This window comes from Bufo gargarizans, chromosome 1, assembly GCF_014858855.1.
Source record: "Bufo gargarizans isolate SCDJY-AF-19 chromosome 1, ASM1485885v1, whole genome shotgun sequence".
In the NCBI taxonomy this organism is placed as follows: domain Eukaryota; kingdom Metazoa; phylum Chordata; class Amphibia; order Anura; family Bufonidae; genus Bufo; species Bufo gargarizans.
Genome location: NC_058080.1, coordinates 45,944,984 through 45,968,097, shown reverse-complemented (window position 1 = coordinate 45,968,097; position 23,114 = coordinate 45,944,984). Strand labels below are relative to the sequence as shown.

The following is a 23,114-nucleotide window of genomic DNA, read 5'->3' as shown; positions in this document are numbered from 1 at the left end:
TTAGCTAATTGTTTCTCTCATAGGGAAACCATAATGGCTTGTTCTGCATGAAGCCCTTCTTGAGGAGCATCTTACATTGTTCTGTGTAATTACAAATAGGAGACACTTAGAGTTGTGAAATGCGACAGTAAATTGTTTTTGCGTGAGATGATAAAGATGTTGTATTGAACTGGTATCTGGCATAGAAAACTTGCATTAGCTCCTATGGTCCTATACAATGTTAGTCCCAGTAGGCTTTTAGGTCACTTTAAATTTGTTGTGCCTGTTATTGTATTGCTAGTGTTTATTTTCTGGGAGCTGCTTGAGCTATTTAGGCCCAGCAGTATCTTCCTAATCTTGATGCTTGTACTTTGAGTATTCTTTCCAGGATGTAACGCATTGACTTTTTAGATGAGTTCGTAGTGGGCTTCTGCTGACGTAAAGCAGCCAATCTGAATAAGCTGACCTGCAGTATAAAGCAAAGAGAATAGAAAGCACAGCAATGTAAGTCTTTCATGAGACAGGAGGTGGATCTTAGACTACCTCAGACTCCTATTTGACAATGCAACTAACTTGCTATATCAAACAGTAGTAGGTAAGCTCTATGCAGAGGTGCTCCTTTATATCAGGGCCATAGCTAGGGGCTCTACTGAAGTATGACTGCCCGATCCCCTGAAGACGCCAAGTTAAATTGGCGAAACATGTCGGGGGGCAGAGTCCTGTAAAGCGTGTATTTTAGACAGCGTCAGCCTGCAGTGCATCAGTGATAAGGAGCGAATAGTACAGCAGTCAGATAGGGGGACATTTAGGACAACAGTGTATGAGCAACTGTCAGCAATAGATAGGAGCGAGAGCGCACCACCTTCTGTGACGGACCACAGCATTGTGGAATAACAGAGCTGGCAATAGCAAGGGCCGCTAAATATAGAGCAGCCAAGCAGAGCAAATACATAAAATATCAGACAGTTAGCAGCACCTCCGTATGTACCCCAAGACGCTAAAACCACCATCTGTGATTTACAAATACAAAATCACCACACAGATAGCAGGCTGAGCTGAGAATTGTAATTGTTAGTCTAGTGTGAAGTATTTTAATTATTCAATACAATAAATGTTATGTTTTATTTTAAACAAATTATCACACGTGTCAGTCCAGAGACAGCCATTGATCTCATGATCATTTGAAAATTCAAAAACACTACTGAGGTATGTGTCACGGCTGCTGGGGGGTGGGTGCCAATAAGCTGTGTTGCCTTGCCTAGAGTATTTTCCATTGGTAAAGGAAAACCGAGCTACAGTACTGCTTATATACCTGTGTGCTTATTGAGCTCCTCAGGGGCTGGGTTATGTTGCGTCTTAAAGGAGTATTCCAGTAATTACAAGCTATCCCCTAACCACAAGATAGGGGATAACTACTAGATTGGTGGGGACCTACCAGGGATAACTTCCACTAATCATTTTTCAGAACTCCTTTGAAAGATAGTAGTTGATTGGTTGCCACGGGCAACTAAGGCAGTTTTTCTTTAAAGTACTTTTGATTTGTTTAAAAAAAAAAAATTCATGGTTGTATTGCATTTTTTAAGTTGTGCACTGAGGCAGCCATATGTAGGCATGTTTTTTTGTGGGGTAATTTAGATTTTTGACAACATTCTGGAGTACATATACTATATTTATTATCTTTACTATTTTTTTTAGAGGGAATACAAAAAACTGCAACTCTGCCATTGTCGATTGACACTTTTCCATTATATTCCAAAGCATTACAGCATTACTGATATTACACTGACAGGCAAATTATCAGGCCACGGCTCTTAACTTGTACATCACAGAGGATTAAGACTCCCGGGTAAAAGTAACAGTCCATAACGTGAACCTCAGACTAAAAATGAGAACTTGCTAGTGTTCCTGGCTCGTGGTGCAGCCGGTACCCATTTGTGGACTTTCACTACTGCTCTGACAGTTGTGCTCCAGACTCCTGCCTTCAGGACTTAGGATACTTTCCTCGACAACCATTTTAGCTTTTACGATGCTGTTTTTTCTGTCACCCATTCCTCCCACATCACATGTACCACTTTGAAGGTGCAAAAATATTTTTTAGACAAACAATGATTAAGAAAGAGAACTTTTCATCCCCTAAAAGTCAATGCTTTGGGATTCCACCTTATGCTGCAATTACAGATACAGGTCTCTTGAGGTTTGTGTCTATTAGCTCAGCACATCTACCCCCTGGGATATTTCTTCCAGGCAAAACTGCTCCTTCTGGTTGGATGGGTTGTGCTGGTGGCCAGCGTTCTTCAAGTCATGCCATAGGTTCTCCGGTGGATTGATGTTTAGGTTTTGACTAGACCTTTCCAAGAGATACTCTTAAATCCTTCTAGTGTAGCTCTGTCTGTGTGTTTAGGGTCATGGTCCTGCTGGAAGGTGAACCTTCACCCCAGTCTCCAATCTCAGGCAGCCTGAGACAGTTTTTTTTTTTTTGAGACTTGTCCTGCATTCATTGTCCTTCACTTTTCCTTCAATCCTGACCAGTTTTCCACTTTTTTATTTGAATGTTTATATCCTTTATACACTTTTTACACTTTTTTTTTAAAGTCCCACTGGGGGACTTTAACATGCAATTATCTTAATGCTTCTGCTATAGACTACAATGATTTAACATTGCATCCTATGGGAGATTAATTATGTTCTTATAGGGCTCCATGGGAAATTCACTATGACGGGCCATAGCAACTGAACATCTTGGCGCGCGCGCGCGGGGGGGGGGGGGGGGGGGGACGACGACGACGACTGTTTCTGGGTTTCTGGGAGTGCAGTGTTCCCGAGAAAATACTACTTAGATGCCATGGTAACAATTGACCATGTCATCTGAGAGGTTAAATTTTCCATGATTGGTGTTGTCGCTTATCACAGACAATGTCTCCAATGTCTCCAGGCTCCTGAGTGTGCGCCATCCTTAAAGCCACAACTTGTGCTTTACATGCACAGCACAAGTTGTATAGGAAGTATTTTCAGCTCGTAATGCAACAACACTGAAGAGGTTGAAGTACTGTATTATTGTCCACTCTGAGGCCTATGAGTGGGTCTGGTGACCATGTTAGTTATGCCCTGCTATGTCCCTCACCTCCATAGTACCAGCGTTAAAGTTGACTTCACCCTGAAGTTCAGCTTTGGAAATTTGCTTAATCAATATGGCTGACCAATGTCTTAGTGATCTCATCGATGTTGGGTGATATGGTCACACGAGGTTTCATCAGTGTGGACACAATGTGGACACTGATCGGTCGGACATTTTGAGGAACAGAGCGATCTGTGCAGGAAAGCTTCACGATGCTGTGCGTTGGATGATGCTAATGGTATCATATTAATAGGCCTTAGATTGGGATACTTGGCAATTATTTTGGTTACATCTGTTCTGTTTTACATTTCTGGGAATTTTTAGGTTGTGTGTGGGGGGCTGTGGAGGACAACATTCAATCTTACCATCCCCGCATCTTATTTTATACTGGATTGATTTAACCCACAACTAGAAGAATGCATTGTAGAACCTAGGCATCGTTATCTGGCTTTCAATACTGCTTGGCCTATGTAAGTGTCAGTCTTCACTGCACCTCTAGTGTTATATACATGAATCTGGATAAACTGATCAGAGTGAAGTCTTTGAAACTGTGCTGCGGTAACATTGCGATTTTGAAGTTTGTTTTCAGTGTTGAGTACAAATCTACTAGGACCCATCTCCATTACCTAATATATTCCTTCAGACGGGTTCAGCTCCTGCAAATGGAGAGATGGACGAAGTTTAAATACGTCCTGGTAGCCTGCTTTTGATAATGTCCCAATCTTTTGTGAGAAGGATTCCCCAATAAAAAGCTGGTCACATAGATTCCCACCGATCAGCTGTATCTGGCAACAGGAAGTGTTTAATCCTGCTACAGCTCCTCCACAGGGGAAAGGAAGCATTGCATGCTGCCCATTGACAACAATAGGCTGCGATAGTCTCACTGGGTCCTCCACAGAGAGAGACACTCTTTGTTGCCACTCTCCACCCCAGCTAATAGATGAGGGTCCTAAATGTCCCGATGTTTCTTCTTTTACCCCCAAATTTTCTAAGGTATTGGAAATAAAATCCACCAGCATGAATACATGGTGTACTGTGATTTACACCATGGCTTGCATAGACTACATGACTTGTCCACCACAAGAGCTGCTCTTGTCAGATGACTTTATAAATTGTCACCACATTATAACACATTTATATCTAGTTAATTTTATTTATTTTTTTGCATTTTCTCTCCTTTTTGCATATATATATATATATATATATATATATATATATATATATATGCAAAAAGGAGAGAAAATGCAAAAAAATTAAATAAAATTTTGGAGTCCTATTGAGTTCTATGGGTTTTAGATCCGCAATATGAGGACCAAATTAGGACATGTTCTATCTTTCACAGAACTGACATCCGGATGTGGAAAGCACAAGGACGTCATCAGTGTGTATTTTACATCCGTATGTCAGTTCCAGTAAAGACAGAACATGTCCTATTCTGGTCCTCATAATGAGGACCTCAAATCCATAGAACTCAATGGGACTGCAAAAATGTGGATCGCAAAATGGATACGGTCGTGTGCATAAGGGTTTAGATACACAGCTCAGCAGGCAGGATCATACAAGATAGGCTTAGATACACAGCTTAGCACGCTGTATCATAGAAGATGGGATTAGATACACACTTCAGCAGGCTGTGTCATAGAAGATGGGATTAGATACACACTTCAGCAGGCTGTATCGCACACAACAGGATGTGTATCAGGCTCACATACAGGATAGGATTAGATACACAGCTCAGCAGGCTGTATCACACAGGATAGGATTAGATACACAGCTCAGCAGGCTGTATCACACAGGATAGGATTAGATACACCGCTCAGCAGGCTGTATCGCACAGGATAGGATTAGATACACCGCTCAGCAGGCTGTATCACACAGGATAGGATTAGATACAAAGCTCAGCAGGCTGTATCACACAGGATAGGATTAGATACACCGCTCAGCAGGCTGTATCGCACAGGATAGGATTAGATACACCGCTCAGCAGGCTGTATCACACAGGATAGGATTAGATACACCGCTCAGCAGGCTGTATCACACAGGATAGGATTAGATACACCGCTCAGCAGGCTGTATCACACAGGATAGGATTAGATACACCGCTCAGCAGGCTGTATCACACAGGATAGGATTAGATACACATGTGAGGGCAGAGCCTGTGGACAGTCAGTGATGGGATTTAGATACTGAGTGAGAAGTAGATTCATGTCTGTGTGCAGAAAGATGGACACAGGAGTTATAGTGGGTGTGGCTGCTGCAGGCAGAGCAGAGTGGGGGCGTGGACAGCCTGTGACTCATCACTGTGCAGTGCAGCCAGGCTGGTGTATCAATAAAGTTATGTATTCAACAAAACAAGAAGCAGAGAAAGTAAACAGGTCTGCCAGGATAGTCTGATGTCTTCCAGGGAGAAAGGAAAGCTCGGACATGAAAAACAGATATTGGGGGCTTATGTATGAATGGTGAGGGGTGTTAGGAGCACAGAAAAAGAATTTTGATTTTGGGACTGGACAACCTCTTTAAGCGTTCAGGATCTGGGGAAAGCAGACTTCTTTATGCAGCAATGTTATTGTGTTTCTTTATGGTATAATTACCATAGGCATTTTCCATGATGCTTCACTGCTATACGAGCCTGAGGCTTGGTTCAGCTGTGAGTTAGAGCTGATAGGAATTGATACAGACCTCCGAATCCTCTGCATACACTGAACTAAATGATAACATTCTGGATACCTGCAATAACCACCAGGGGGAGCTCACTGCATACAGTGTTATCATTGAGTTCAATATGTACACTGCATTTTGTAAGCTCCCTCTAGTGGTATCTGCAGAAAGCAAGAATTATTTCATTTAACTATAATATATTTAAATATATATAAAATCACATTGATGGCACAGTTAAAGGGGTTGTGTCATGTAAAAAATTGGTGACATATGCCATCAATAACATAGTAACATCGTTTTAAGGCTCAAAAAAGGCATCGGTCCAATACCAGTTCGGCCTGTCATCCTGCAAGTTGATCCAGAGGAAGGCAAAAAATAATCTCTTGAGTTAGAAGCCAATTTTCCTAATTTTAAGGGGAAAAAATTCCTTCCCAACAATCAGGCAGTCAGAATGTCTGATAGGTCTCTGATACCCGCACCTATCTCTAGAACGAAGCCCTCAAAGTGAGGTAGAGTAAGGTTAAAATGCAGGAAATTGCGCTTTTTAGAGAAAGTTTCAACTGGAACTTTTTCGTTCTCCTCCCAATGAATCACAGTGGTGTGAGTAGGACAAGGAAGCGTTCTGCATACACGGGAACATTTCCCTGCCAAATCTCACTCTGGGGTAGATGCAGCATTTGGTGGGAAATTATTTAAGCCTCTACAATTCTCTATACCCGGCATCTGTCATGGAGTGAATATCAAGTGGTGCCGCAGTTTCATCAGACAAGATAAAGAAAGACATTTACAGCTACTTTCAAGCTTTGCGATTCTCTCCTGGAATGTTCTCTCCGTGTTTTGCTGGAGAAGTGAAACCTGTGTATTTGTCAGTGAAAAGCGCGGCGTGTCACCCCCTCCCCTCCCCCCATCACATAACAGAAGATGTAATATCGCTCTGCAGTTTTCACGCACAACGGAATTAAGACTCTGACGCAAGGAGCACATCTTCCGCTTCACTTTCTTCATATAACATGGATCTATTGTCATTTAAATGGCATCCAGAGAATTGGAAGAAAATCAATGCATAGACACTGCGGAGATCAAAACGCGTAAAACTCAGCCCAGCATGCATATTTAAAGACCCCCTTAAGCAGAGCTCAGCTACACCCACCTTCGCAAAAAAAATAATAAATTTCACCCCAGGTATGTGAAAGGAAAGATAAAGCAACTTTGAGATAGGTTTTATTTAAAAATGTCCTATTGTTCTATTTCTACACCTCGTATGCAGACTTATGTGTCTCCATGGTAACAGACTACAAACAAGCCTGTGTAGTCTGATCCAGCTGTCATACTCCCTTCTATCTGTTCCAGGTTTCATCAAAATTTATATTCGATGAGTTACAGATTAAGGCCTCCTGCACACGACCGTTGTGTGCATCCGTGGCCGTTGTGCCGTTTTCCGTTTTTTTCGCGGACCCATTGAATTTCAATGGGTCCGGGGAAAAATCGGAAAATGCACCGTTTGGCAGCCGCATCCGTGATCCGTGTTTCCTGGCCGTGAAAAAAATATGACCTGTCCTATTTTTTTCACGGCCAACGGTTCACGGACCCATTCAAGTCAATGGGTCAGTGAAAAATCACGGATGCACACAAGATTGTCATCCGCGTCCGTGATCCGTGTCCGTAATCCGTGTCTGTTTTTTCCTATCATTTCAATGGCAAACTTGACTTAGATTTTTTTTTCATTTTTCATGTCCGTGGATCTTCCAAAAATCAAGGAAGACCCACGGACGAAAAAACGGTCACGGATCACGGACCCCGTTTTTGCGGACCTTAAAAAAAAACGGTCGTGTGCATGAGGCCTTAGGGTCCATTCACACGTCCGTAGTATATTGCCGATCCGCAAAACACCCGGCCGGCACCCACGTGGAACTGCCTGGTCTTGTCTGCAATTGCGGACAAGAATAGGACATGTTCTATTTTTTTCCAGAGCCGCGGACCGGAAGATCGGGGGCGCGCTCTGGAAATGCAGATGCGGACAGCACACTGTGTGCAGTCTGCATCCATTCCTGCCTCATAGAGAATGAAAGGGTCCGCACCCGTTCCGCAATTTGCAGATCGGATGCGGAGCCATTCTACGGACGTGTGAATGTACCCTAAAGATGAGTAGTGTTGATCACGAATATTCGAATTGCAAATTTTTATCGTGAATACAAGTACTTAGAAAATTCTCAAATATTTAGAATATAGTGATATATTCTTAATTTCGAATATTCGAGATTTTTTTATAGCAAATTTTCATAATGCGTATTTTTAACGCAAATTTTTCAATTGCCCAGTAAAAACATGATTCCTCCCTGCTTCTTGCTTGTGGGCCAATGAGTCATTGGCTCACAAGCAAGAAGCAGGGAGGAATCATGACTTTAAATGGGAAAAATGATGAATATTCTAAAAAACGAATATATAGCACTATATCGAATATATTTGTTTTTTCAAATATTCGTAATATTCTAAAACAAGAATATATATCAATATAGCGAATATTCGAAAAAACAAAAAACAAATATAGAGCAATTTAGCTAATATAGTGCTATAATTTTCTTTGTCTAATAGTTGTCATTTTTTCTCATCTGAAGTTCAGATTGGAAAAAAATTACAACTATTTAAAAAATTATAGCACTATATTAGCTAAATTGCTCTATATTAGTTTTTTTTTCCGAATATTCACTGTATTGCTATATATTCTTGTTTTAGAATATTACGAATATTCGAAAAAACAAATATATTCAATATAGTGCTATGACTCAATGGCCCACAAGCAAGAAGCAGGGAGGAATCATGTTTTTGTTCGGCAATTGAAAAATTTGCGATAAAAATTTGCATTATGAAAACTCGCATTACGAAAATTTGCATATTACGCGATCATTACCTTGTCGATTTTTCAAGTAAAAAAATCGTAGAATATAACGAATATTCGAATTTGCGAATATTCGCCGAATATTCTACAAAATATTTGTGAAATATCGCAAATTTTAATATGACACCTGCCGCTCATCACTAAAGATGAATGAATTGATTCTACCAAATCAGAATTTGTCCCGAATTTCCCAAAAAGTTTGGATTTTAACAAACCCCTTATCCACCGTTGCAAACATTTTTATTTTTTTTCACCCAAGGTATGTGAAATGAAAAAAGAAGCAACTTTGAGATAGGTTATAGTTAAAAATGTCCTATTGTTCTATTTCTACACCTCTTATTCAGACTTATGTGTTTCCATGGTAACAGACTACAAACATGCCTGTGTAGTCTGATCCAGCTGTCATACTCCCTTCTGTCTGTTTCAAGTTTTATGCTAATGTATTTGATGAATTACAGATTAAAGATGAGAGTGAATCAATTCTGCTAAATTGGAATTTATTCAAAATTTCCCACAAAATTTGGATTTTAACAAACCCCACTTTTTTGTGATTCTTTCCGGTGAATGAGAGAGAGAGAGAAAGAGAGAGACTTGATATATACTAACTTTCACGGCAATTGGAGCATATTTGATTCAGTAGAATTGATTCATACCTGCATCCATTTTTCAAGAAATCACTCATGTCTCTTATAGTGTTGAGCGTGAATATTCGAATCGCGAATTTTAATTGCGAATATCTCCTGTATTTGAGAATTTGTGAATATTTAGAATATAGTGCTATATATTCGTATTCGCGAATAGTGTTGAATATTGTGATCGCAAATTTATTGCGAATTTATCGCGAATATATTGCATTGTCGATTTTTGCAATCAAGTAAACAATGACTGGGGATCACGAATTTGAGAATTTGAGAATTTATGGAGAATATTTAGCCAAAAATTTGCTAAATATTGTGAATTTGAATATTGCCTATGCCGCTCATCACTAGTCTCTTACAGATCAAAACATGGCAGCCTTCTTCCAGAAACAGTGCCACAACTGTCCATGGGTTGTGCCTGGCAGTGCAGCTCTTTTGCAGTTTAAGCGAATGGGGCTTAGCTGCAATAAAACACCCAAACTGTGGAGAGCAGAGAGAGCAGAGCCTCTAGGTGTAACAGAAACGCCCCCGTTGCTCTTAGAGACTAATTTGCATATGTTAAAACTTCATTCTACTCAGCAATGCGGGCAAATATGAACATGCGACCAACACAGATGTCTTCAGCTGCCAAGCGCACATGTAACAGGTCAGCCAATTTGACGGGTACAAAACTGCTGACAGATGCCCTTTATGTTTTGTTGTTTGTAACTAATACTATTAGATCTATTAAAGGGACAATTTTTATGTTTGTTTGTGGTTACATTTTTGGTGAGCAACATTTTTTTCAAAGCTGGTCAATGCGTACCACTTATGTGTGCGTATAATGAGAAGAAGAAGGTTGGGGCCCAAGGCCCCTGGATGGAGGATACTATACATGAATGATAACCTCAGCTAAAAACTCTTTGCAAAGCTGTCAGTGAGGAGCTCGTCATACAGGCGCTGCTTGGCGGAGATGAAGACATTGTCAGCGGCGGTATTATAAACAAGTACAAAATACATAAACAAGGACGTTACTATTCATCTCATGCTGTTTACAGAGCCACCGAGAAAGCAATTTCAAAAGCTCCTTTTTGTTTCTGACGGTGATTGACACTTTATCATTCCAGGGATTATTAAGACTCCGCTTTACAAGCCCAGTGTCTAGGTGAGAATATTACTGTGACATCTCCCTGACTGGCACCAGGCAGCACCAAATTCCCATTGAAAAAAAATAGAAAGAAAGCAGGCACATTTCCACGTAGACCGGAGAGCATTGAGGGTCTTCTAGAAGTCACATCTGATCCACCTAACTTCCACAAGAAGGCTCACACATGGATAAAGGCTTTGCTGGGTCGGTGGGCCAGATCAAACATGTCTGCATCTGATGCACACGACTCTGTCAGGTTTGAAGTCCTCAAACCTCAGATCCTCCAAAATATGGACACAGTTCACGTGCCGTGGTCCTCATTTTGCAGCCAAGTATAGGACACACTCTGTCCTTTTGCTTAACTGGCATACGGAGGCAGACAACACGCCAACATCCGTTTGTCCATTCTGCGTAGACCTACACGTAGACTTGGCCACAAAATGCAGACCAATTGAAGTCAATGGGCCAGAAAAGTGGATGCAATACGGACCACATATGTATTTTGCGGACCCGCCATTTGAGCTATGATCAGCCCTCTGTAGGATGTCAGGTAAACCTACAGTGAAACCTAATCTCAGGGATTTATCAAAGTGCTCGAAAGAAAGAGTTATTGTATGAAAGGGTCTTTTGCTTTCAGACACAGCGCCACTCTTGTCCATTGGCTGCATCTGGTATTGCAATATTCACATTTTTTTTAGGCTGAGATGCTATGGACAAGAGTGGCACCGATAATTTTCTTTTCATCCTGACATTTTATGTGCTACATCTGTACATACAGATCTGTCCACTCTTAACGTTCCCCAAATTTCGTTGAGAACTCTAATTTCTCACATCGCAAATGCACATAAACCCTTGACACGCTGCAACCTATATCACAACTAGAGATGAGCAAAGTATTCCAAAGTTCGCTTCGGCAAATTTTACCCCAAAATTTGCTTTGTGACAAATTACGTCGTCATGAAGCGTATTTATTTGTAAGTAGCGGGTGCAATGACAGGGAGCGGGGATTGCAGCATCTGATAATAAAAATAAAAAAAATAATAATTAAATCATACTTACCTAATCCATTTTCTTGCAATGGACTGGCTGCCGCCATCTTGATTGAAGAACTAGCTTGAAATCTCGTGCGGCCCTTGATGACGTCATCATGTCAGCCGCGGAATTTCATGCAAGGATCTTCAATCAAGGTGGCGGCGGTCAGCCCGTTGTGAGCAAATGGATAAGGCCAGTATGTTTTTTTTGTTGTTTTTGTTTTTACACTATTTCAGGTCAAATTGAGTGGAAGGAGAAGGAAATTTGTGGACTTCGATTTGCTCAACACTAATCGCAACCACTGGGTGGCCACACATAAACAAATAAAGTATATGTTGCATCTCGGGGTATCTTGAGCCAAGATGAAAGTTAGGGAAGTACAGGTGTACATGCATTTTTTCTACTTTTTGACTATGCAAATTAGCTCTACCAAAAACATAAATAAAAAGTTGTGCCTCTGATGTCACCAAATATAAGGTAGCTATCCTATAGGTCAATATTTGACCTTTTAAACAGGCTTTTAAACATAATATAGGATTAAAGCCAAGGGAGAACCTCATCTGCAGGCATCTGTTCCGGGATGATTGCCCCTCATCAGTGCAGAGCAGAGAGAGAGCTGGGTTAACTCATGGGAGCGCCGCAGCCTCCTCAAACAGCTGGTCGGCGTTAGTGCCGGTGTTCCGTGATATTTCCCTACCCTCGTCACTTCCCAGCTTTGGAAGGAGGTGAGCCACGCTGCGCAGGCGCACAACGACGGGGTAGGGAAATTTCACACCAGAGTTGGGGAGAAGGGGCCACCTAATGTGCTTGCTCCAGATGATAAGACACCGCGCATCCGCAGTGAGTTGTAGGGAGATTTAACAGAACAAATGGCCATCAGATCTCCCTACCCCCACACTGCGGAGGCTCGGTGATCGGATGGATGTTCGGTATAAGCGATCTCCCTGTCCGCTGGTGCGCACACGTGGTGTATCCCGATGGGAATAGTTCGCTGCGCTTGCACACTGGCCCGTAATTTTTCCCTACCTTCTAACCGCTGCTGAGGCTCCTGGCGCATTCGCAGTGTCGGACGGTGTCCAGCTGAGAGGTAAGGTGCAAGCGCATTAGGTGGCCCCTTTCTCCCCGACTCTGGTGTAAAATTTCCCTAAGCCGGCGTTGTGCGCCAACGCGGTGCGGCACACCTCCTTCCGAAACTGGGAATGTCATGTCTGGTGCGGCTGCGTCACAACAGGAAGTGATGAGGGTTGGGAAATTTCACAGAACGCAGCTCCACTGTTCTGATACTCGTGATAGAAGACTCAAAAAAACCTTTTTAACGCCTTCTCTTTTTGTAACTCTCCATGGTGCTGAAACCTTTGTGCCTGAGGAATTACACACATACATGTTCTCTTTATTAAACCATTGATTTAATATAGAAATCATAAATTATTCTTGAATTAAATATATATATTTTTTTAATTAAAATCTTGTCAGGGAGAGTAAAGTCCCCTGTTGAACTTTGTAGCCAGGCCTGACAATAAAATACGTCATTTATGGTTTCAATTCTCTAGCCACCGATATTTACATAGTCTTCCATATTTAATGGACCCAATGTTCTTCCAGATACTACTGGGACTACAGTACATTGTCTCTCTCACATTTTGAACTATTGATTTGTAATGTAGCCATATTGTATAGAATTTGTTTCAGCCCCAACTAGTATCTTCCATTCATTGATTACCATTTTACTGCATGCCTGCTTCTTTTTGTGCATCGCTGATCACACCATGGACAGAATTGTCCTAAACAGAAGGACCATCTGAGAATTATGTAGTCATTTAAGAAGAAGTTGGTGACACAGTTTGCAAGCTCTGTGTGCCAGCTCCTGGGTGTATTGCTTGTTGTTAACCTACAAGAATCGTGCCTTACAATTTTTCCTAGAGCAGGAAACTGAAATGTCAAGTTTGATTCATGAGTTTCTTATAAACCATCTCTAAATAAAGAATCTTTTTCTTAAGGCCTTGGTGTAAAAATAGGTCCTTGTCACAGGTAAATCCTTGCTGTATGAAAAAAATGACTCCTTTTTAAGTGTGGGAGGATGGTCTTCATTTTTTGGTAGTTTGAGTTAAAAGAAAATATCCCTGTTTTATATTTGTACATTGAAGAACTTTTGAGGGTCTACAACACTGACCTTGGGAGTCTGACCCTCAGAAACCCTACTGATTAGCAGACTAAAGGGCAGTTGTAGCTCATTTCTCTGATGGTTGGGGGGTATCCTGGTGTTTGGATAACCAACAATCCAACACAAATGTCCTGTCTTGAAGAAGTTGTCCACACCTTTACTATTGATGACCCATCCTCAGGATAGGCAATCAATATTTGATCGAAGGGGGTCCAACACCCCACACCCCCTCCATTCAGTTGTTTCAGAGCTCTGAGGCTAGAAGTTATGGCTGAAACTTCACAGCTTTGTCTACTGTGTAGTGGACAAAGCTGTTAACTGTAACGCTCTTCCCTTATAGCTCAATGGGAGCAAGGTTGCAGTGACCACCTCCATCCACTACATAATTGAAGGAGCTGTGTAGTTTTGGTGCTGAAGCAGATGACCAGGAGGGTTGCCGGGTGTCCTATCCTTCCAATCAGATAAAGATGTCTTATCCTGAGGACAAGCCAACCATAATAAAATCCTCAGCGATCAAACAAGTCAGGGTTTTATTTGACTAATTTTTCACTTTGAATGGAGCACCTCTCTCTACCCCTCCCACAGCAGGAACTCCCAGCACTAAGGAAACTCCTCCCAGACTAAATTCATGTATTCACGGTTTAAAATTGGCAGACACGTCTGTAATGTACAAGGACGCTGTAGTTTTCATGGTTGAAGCTTTATTTTAGAAGGGATATCTGCTTTTTACAAAAGTTAATGTTTTTGACTGCTGATAATCCAAGGTAACATCACAGCACAATTACAATATGTCACAAGCTGTATGAACTGCTCATTTAGGTTCACCTGTTCTGTACTGAAACAATACAGGTTGAACTGACATGGATTTCAGGGAATCAACAAATTCTGCACTTTCAGGCTTAACTGTACACATAGAATAACACGGATAATCCCCGCATCGTCAACACACAGAGCCATATAGTGCCTTCCGGGGGCTCATTACCATGTCATGGTCCAGAATATTCTTGGTGGGTTTATCTGGCTAGCTACACGTAACTGCAAGATATGAAGCCATGAGATGCTTGGAAAGACCTAGTTGTAGTTTAAACGTGTTTCAGAAATTATTTATTGCATTCCCTTACATTGTACTGTTTTTCACAGTATCCCTTAAAGCGTACACAGTGGATATGCCATTCAATTGCGCATAAAGCCCCTTCATAGCCTCGAACCCCTCATGCGGCTTATCTCAGGGGCACTATTAAAAACCTCCCTGATCTACTTTTTCTCTAATAGTAGACCATTCCCTACAGACATAAGATTGCTGGCTGATCCCATAGGAATAGGACATATATGCTATATATCTGAGTAGCTTTACTTGCAGCACTAGGTCAAACCTTAAATTGTGGAATTAGAATGAGTGGTGTTAAATGACAAAATCAGCTCTACTGTTTCCGTGTTTATTTTACAGATAGATCCATGGGGTACGCGACTAGAGACACATCCAGGGTGAGAGTATAGGAGTCCATGGTATATCAGGCTCCTCTCAGTCTATTGCAGGCAGTAATATATTGTGCTGCTGTGGCCGCTGTGTTGTCCTCTTCCCCAGAAGTATGGAGAGTCTCTCTTCCTCCTCCATGGAAGTGAAGTCTGGGCAGAGATCAGACAGTCTCCTGAAGTGAGCGCCCCTCACTGCTGAGTATTTGGGGCACCGCAGCAGAAAGTGAGCCTCATCCTCCACGGCCTCCTGGACGCATTGCTGGCACAGTCTCTCTGGGCATGTACCTCTGTCGGTGCCACTCGGATTCAATAGGCAGGCTGTGGGCGCTCTCTCTCTACAAGCTCAGAATCTATTTCTCTAACTTACTATCTATCCCATTTATTCAGGTGGCACAGTGGCGAATAAATCTATTTGTCCATTTTGATTTCATTTCCATTACCATTCAGGATAAATATTTTTATACTTTCATAGTTTGGACATTTTTAGATTCAACAACACCAATCATATTAAATTTTTTATTGTTTATTTTATATATAAAATTTAGAAAATGGAGTGATTAACTTTTGAATGCTTTTTAAAAATGTTTAAAAAAAAAATTTTTTTTTACTTTTTTCCCACTTTTTATTTTTAGTTCACCTAGGGAACTTCCATACTTATATTCCATAGTTTACAATTACAGTCTATGGGGATTGTATGGTCTTCATATTAAGCCCTGCTACAGGCACAGCTTAATAGATGGATTAACGTGGCAGGCCAAGTAGCCATCATGAAGCCCCAGGCTGCCATAACAACTAATCGTCACCCCACAATTTCCTTGCAGGGGAGGTCAAAGGGGCCCCATCTTTCTGGCCAACTGCTTAGATGCTGCACTTGTTATTGGCTGTGGCATTTCAGGGGTCATAGACATTCATAGACATTCCCACTAGCGATGGATAAACTCTTCACATCTAAAGTACACGTATGATGGATGTCCCCAAGGGATTGATAATTGAGGTCAGAGATAACTGGCGTCCTATGGAACATAAACAATGTAATATTGTCTTTCCTACAGAGGACAAATGCGAGAAACATCATGGGTGGGCAGGGTGTGCCCTAGAGCCATTAATCTCTCATATCAATTGATGGTAAAGAGGAGTCGTGCTTAGACAATCCATAGGGTTTCTAGTCTTCAGATTAGTGCTGTATCAGGAGACGTCTCGATTTTTGCGATGGAGTCCCCATTATTTTTTTTTTTATGGTCCTGAATCAATATTTTTTGTGTGAATTTTTGCAAAAACAGAATCGGTATTTCATCATGGAGAGCACGTCTATCTCCTAACGATCTCCCTGCCCTTTAGCCATTTAACTAGTTGTTAAGGCAACATGTAATTTTACGACTTTCCTTGTTTGTTTTGTGAAATAAACGATGCGTCGTCTCTACATAAATACCGTCAACATTATAAAATGCCAATTTTGCTTGCAATAAACCGCCCAACATAACCTCTTTGAAATCCCATCTGACTTATGAAAATGTAAAGCAGAGCCTTCTTTTATGACTCACAACTCTCTCGCTCTAACCTGTTTTATACTTCCAATTCGAAAAACAGTCTAATAAAACCGTGACAGGTAGGCAGTCTATTAAAAAGACGACGTACAGAATATATAGAGCTAATTAAACCACAGTGTACAGCATGTACTGTACGGCTGACATTGCCGGCTCTACTGCATGTTCTTGTGTAGTCAGAATAGGGATGTGACACCTACAGACCCCGAAACAAAATAATGCTGTCTAATTATGTGCAAGTCAAAGCAACAACACTCAGATAGGAGCATGCTGATACTGTTTATATCCACATTCTTGTTCATAGGGAAAATTATTTTAGTAGAAATATTCTTGTGATGATGCCAGCTGGACAATAAACATCAGAACTGGACTATTCTTATAGCATTCCCCTTTCCCGAGTGCTTACAGTGCCCCTCAAGACTCCGATAGCACCAGGATTTACAGTCACATGAGCACCTACCAATAGTAACAGGTAACAAGAATGCTAAAAAATTGGAACTAACCAATAGATAACAGGAACCATATGTTAATGAGTGAGGGTGATCACAGTCAGGTACTGGAGCAGACACATGAAAGGGATAAGGACAGTCAGGTAATGGAGCAGAGAGATGAGAGTGATGAGGGCAGTCAGCTAATGGAGCAGACAGATGAAAGTGATGAGAACAGTCAGGAAATGGAGCAGACACATGAAAGTGATGAGAACAGTCAGATAATGGAGCAGACAGATGATAGTGATGAGGACAGTCAGGTAATGGAGCAGAGAGATGAGAGTGATGAGGGCAGTCAGCTAATGGAGCAGACAGATGAAAGTGATGAGAACAGTCAGGAAATGGAGCAGACACATGAAAGTGATGAGAACAGTCAGATAATGGAGCAGACAGATGATAGTGATGAGGACAGTCAGGTAATGGAGCAGATAGATGATAGTGATGAGGACAGTCAGGTAATAGAGCAGACAGATGATAGTGATGAGGACAGTCAGATAATGGAGCAGACAGTTGATAGTGATAAGGACAGTCAGGTAATAGAGCAGACAGATGATAGTGATGAGGACAGTCAGGTAATGGAGCAGACAGATGATAGTGATGAGGACAGCCAGGTAATGGAGCAGAGAGATGAGAGTGATGAGGGCAGTCAGCTAATGGAGCAGACAGATGAAAGTGATGAGAACAGTCAGGAAATGGAGCAGACACATGAAAGTGATGAGAACAGTCAGATAATGGAGCAGACAGATGATAGTGATGAGGACAGTCAGGTAATGGAGCAGATAGATGATAGTGATGAGGACAGTCAGGTAATAGAGCAGACAGATGATAGTGATGAGGACAGTCAGATAATGGAGCAGACAGTTGATAGTGATAAGGACAGTCAGGTAATAGAGCAGACAGATGATAGTGATGAGGACAGTCAGGTAATAAAGCAGACAGATGATAGTGATGAGGACAGTCAGGTAATGGAGCAGAGAGATGAGAGTGATGAGGGCAGTCAGGTAATAGAGCAGACAGATGATAGTGATGAGGACAGTCAGATAATGGAGCAGACAGTTGATAGTGATAAGGACAGTCAGGTAATAGAGCAGACAGATGATAGTGATGAGGACAGTCAGGTAATGGAGCAGACAGTTGATAGTGATGAGGACAGTCAGGAAATGGAGCAGACAGATGATACTGATGAGGACAGCCAGGTAATAAAGCAGACAGATGATAGTGATGAGGACAGTCAGGTAATGGAGCAGAGAGATGAGAGTGATGAGGGCAGTCAGCTAATGGAGCAGACAGATGAAAGTGATGAGAACAGTCAGGAAATGGAGCAGACACATGAAAGTGATGAGAACAGTCAGATAATGGAGCAGACAGATGATAGTGATGAGGACAGTCAGCTAATGGAGCAGATGGGTAATGGTAACCAGTGACGAACAGACAACTGACTCGAGCTCTCCATGAATCTTTCCCTAGATATATTCCTGAACACTGGCCCTTACACCATCATCACTGACTCTCACACTAAAAACCCTAATATGCAATACTGACTGTAACACAAAAGCTATATTCGTGTACATAGGATCAATATTTTTGTAGTTATATTCTTGTACACAGGAGGCAGTATTATAGTAGTTATATTCTTGTACATAGGAGCAGTATTATAGTAGTTTTATTCTTGTACATAGGAGCAGTATTATAGTAGTTATATTTTTGTACATAGGAGCAGTATTATAGTAGTTATATTTTTGTACATAGGAGCAGTATTATAGTAGTTATATTCTTGTACATAGGAGCAGTATTATTGTAGTTATATTCTTGCACATAGTAGGCAGTATTATAGTAGTTATATTCTTTGTCAATTGTCTTTTTATTGAGAAAGATCAAGATCAAAAATACAAAGTTGACATTCCATACACAGTTGTATACAGATAGACATTGTGTAACAGCATATCTGAGGGAAGGCACACTCTTTTACAATGTTTAATAGCCTGTGTTACAGATATCAACCTAACATAGAACCTCTTGTCACATGTAAACACAGCGCACTCAAGGCACTTAGTCGGTGCATAGGGATTACACCTATAGCAGTGTTGTAATACCACCCTTGGTTAGGTTTTTACAGAGTGCAAGTACTACTTGTGTATGGTCTGTAAAGACTTCTGACATTTTGAGGCAACTGGCCTCACAAAAATAAAACCTGAAACCATAATAACGACAAACAATAGATCTCTAGTTATTCATGGAGATAAAGCATTCTGTGATAGTTAGACAGATGTGCAATGCAATAAGATATGACCGGGTCAATATACCTTTATGAAATTGTCAACAGTGTTGACTCCCTAAATTGCAACCATGGCCTCCACATCTTAGCGTGCTTCTCATGAGTCCTGGACTCCCAGCTGGCCAACTCTTCCAGGCGTTGAATGAGGTCAACCTTGTGTATCCAGTGAGATATGGTAGGGGGTTCGGTACTGAGCCATCTCTGAGGAATTAGCAGCCGTGCTGCTTGAATTAGTTGAGTGGCAAGGCAGCCTCTAGATGGGGTAAGCGCCTTAGTAGGCAGCCACAAAAGGACCAACTCAGGTGTTAATGAAATATCAGTATGGAGAATCGATTTCATAGCAGTAGAGATACCATCCCAAAATGGTCTTATCCCTGCGCAAAACCATAAGATGTGTGAGAGGCTACCTTCTTCTGAGTTGCACCTCCAACATCGATCAGTAGGACATAGCCCCTTTGAGAACATTTGTTTAGGTGTCATGTACCACTGGGTTAGGACCTTATAGGAGTGCTCTTGCACCTTGACGCACCTAGAGAAGCCATGGGAGTGTGCGTATATCCGAAGGATATCTGTTTCAGAGAAGGTTCTGTTCAATTCTGATTCCCATGTGTTCAGGAACTGAGGGCGAGCATTGGGTCCTGGTGTGTTCAGTGCTATATATAGTAATGAGATCAATCTCTTATGTGTTGACTTAGAGGAAACAATCTTCTCGAACCAAGTTTGCTCCAGATCATGAGCTTTTTTATCCACTAAGGCCTTCCCAACCGACCCAAAATCTGCTAAATCTAGGAAATTGCGCGACTTCATGACAGTTTTGAGAGTGTGTTCTTCCGGTAGTTTGCCTAAGGCATTCTCTAGGAAATCCTTTGTTGTGAAATCTCTCAGTGAACCCCATCCTGGGGGGATGTGTGTTGCTATTGGCCTAACCGATAAAGGGATCAGGTCTGCAGGCATGACTGAAGAAGGATCGCGTAGCAAACCATGGTCTCTATTGAGCTGCTTGACTACCAGACCCGTGCCTCTGAGTAGTGTGTATGTATGTAGAGAAGCTGAGCCCAGGCCCCACAGTGCTGCCCTCTGTGACTGAGAAAGCTGGAACAATTCCAGCTCATTACCGACTGTTGAGCAGCTAGGTACATGGAGTTGCATCCATCTTCTGAGGTGTATGGCCCTATAATAGAGCTGAACATCCGGCAATGCGAAACCCCCTTGATTCTTCCGTAAAATCAGTCTGCCATGCGCTATCCTAGCGCCCTTTCCCCCCCACAGATAGGTAGAAAACAATCTGCGCATCTGTGTGAAGAATGAGGCAGGGAGGTGAACAGGTAACATCTGCATAACATATAGCACTTTAGGAAGTATAAAGGCTTTTAACAAGTTTTTCCTCCCCATCCAAGAGGTGAATGGGACACGTAAAGAACCAAGTTGACTTTGTATCTCTGATATCAGGGGTTTAAAATTCAGCAGAAAAATATTCCCTAGATCCGCTGGGATTTTTATACCTAAATAGGTAATATGGGAGGATTGCCAGATAAAAGGTGTCGTGGTTTTAAGGGAGAGAACGCTTCTCGAGGGAGCTGATATGTTCAGAACTTCAGATTTAGAGTAATTTACCTTGTAGTTAGAGATCTTACCATAAAGCTCGAACAGAGAGAGGAGATGCGGGAAGGCCTCGACCGGGTTGGAAATTAGCACTAAGAGGTCGTCAGCATAGGCGACATTGGTGTATTCAATCATGTCATTCTTGGCTCTAACCCCTCTGATATTAGGGTGAATCCTAATGGCTTGGAGAAGAGTCTCCATTACCAAAATGTAGAGAGCTGGTGATAAGGGGCAGCCCTGACGGGTGCCGTTATGAATGGGGAACGAGGGCGACAGAGTACCATTGACTCTAATCTTGGCGCTAGGATTAGTGTACAGGGTCATAATCGCTCTCTGAAATGGTATTGGGATGCCAAAACTATGTAGCGCCTTCTGCATGAAGTTCCAATTCACCCGGTCAAAGGCCTTCTCCGCATCCACGCTCAAGCAGACCAGTGGAAGATCTTGTCTTTTTGCCCACTGAATGGCCGTAACTACTCTGCAGGAGTTATGGTTCCCCTCCCTTCCTGGCACGAACCCAGCTTGGTCAGGATGTATTAGCTTAGGGAGGAACGAGCTGAGGCGAGAGGCTAAGAGCTTCGCCCAGACCTTGATGTCAACATTTAGGAGAGAAATGGGCCTATAACTCCCGCAGAGTGTAGGGTCCTTCCCAGGCTTAGGTAGAATGGTTACTGTGGCTTCCAGGGATTGACTATGCAGCTGCCCCCCTGTAAGAAGAGCGTTGCACCAGTTTGTGAGATGTGGACATAAAATGTCCGCAAATTTTCTATAATAGCCTACCGGAAATCCATCTGGGCCAGGGCACTTTCCTAGGGGCATGGATTTCAGGGTCCTCATCACTTCTGAATCAGTGACCGGCACCATCAGTGAGTTCCCCTCCTCACTACTAAGCTGGGGTAAGTTTAAGCGCTGAAGAAACTCTGTTATCACCGAGTCTGCAGGCGGCTCTGGATGTGTGGATCGGTTATCAAGCCCGTACAGTTCCTTATAAAACTTTTGAAATTCTTTGGCTATATCTGCAGTCCTGTGTAATTGCGAACCGTCTGTGGACCGGATACTGGAAATATACATGGAGTCTTTCCTTTGTTTGATTAGTGAAGCCATAAGCTTCGTGCCTTTGTCTCCGTGAGAGAAAAAGCGAAACTGAGCATACTGATACGCCCTGGCATGGCAGGCGTTGAGATGATCCTTCAGTTTTGCCCTCAGGAGAAGAAGCTCCTGTTGTGTCTTCAAGGCTTTCGATCTCTTATGTATAGTCTCCAGATCAGCAATCTGCTTAAGAAGAGAGTGGAGCAGTTGTTGCCTCTCCTTCTTGACCCTAGTCCCTATGGATATCAATTCTCCTCTCATCACAGATTTGTGTGTTTCCCATACAGTCTCCTGTGAGACATCTGGCGTTAAATTCTCCCTAAAAAACCACGACAGCTTCCGTGACAATAATTCAACTGTTTCTTTCCTATCTAGCAATGTCTCGTTCAGCCTCCACTGTTTGTTCTGGGTGGGTAAACTAGCAAATTGGACTACCACTGATACCGGGGCATGATCCGAGATTGTGATCGGATCTATAACCGCCTGTTCAATCATTTCCATGCAAGTGTCTGAGACTAAGAGATAGTCCAATCTCTTGTAGACATTGTGAGCTGCAGAAAAAAAGGTGTAGTCTCTACCATTTGGGTGTACCAAGCGCCATGCGTCCGTCAATTTTGCCTCTACTATGCGGGCATTTATGTGGCCCAATGTCGCCTGCGTTTGTTGCGTGGAACCATCGGATGTGTCCACGAAGGGGTTCAGAGGCACATTTAGATCTCCTCCAACCAAGCACATCCCTTCAGCAAATATGGTGAATTTTTGTAAAGTCTGGGAGATCCAAAGCTTTTGTCCTCTATTAGGACTATACAGACTAGCCAAAGTTAACCGCTGCGTGCCAATGAATCCCTTCACGAACACAAACCTGCCCTCAGGATCCATCTGTGAATCTGTCATTCTGAAGGGAACTCTTTTGGCAATGGCTATACCCACCCCTCTCTTGGCTTTGTCAAATGTACTAAGGTACCAGTTATTGAAATAGCTCTTTTGGAGGGTGGGGACGCTGTTAGTTTTAAAATGTAGTTCCTGGAAGAAACA

At 42.1% G+C, this 23,114-nt stretch overlaps 1 protein-coding gene across 6 annotated transcripts in view; it reads left to right on the top strand.

Moving 5' to 3' along the window:
- CTNNA2 (catenin alpha 2) overlaps positions 1–23,114 on the top strand; it is a 1,975,930-nt gene that overhangs the window by 306,933 nt on the left and 1,645,883 nt on the right. The gene's annotated exons all lie outside the window — the stretch shown is intronic.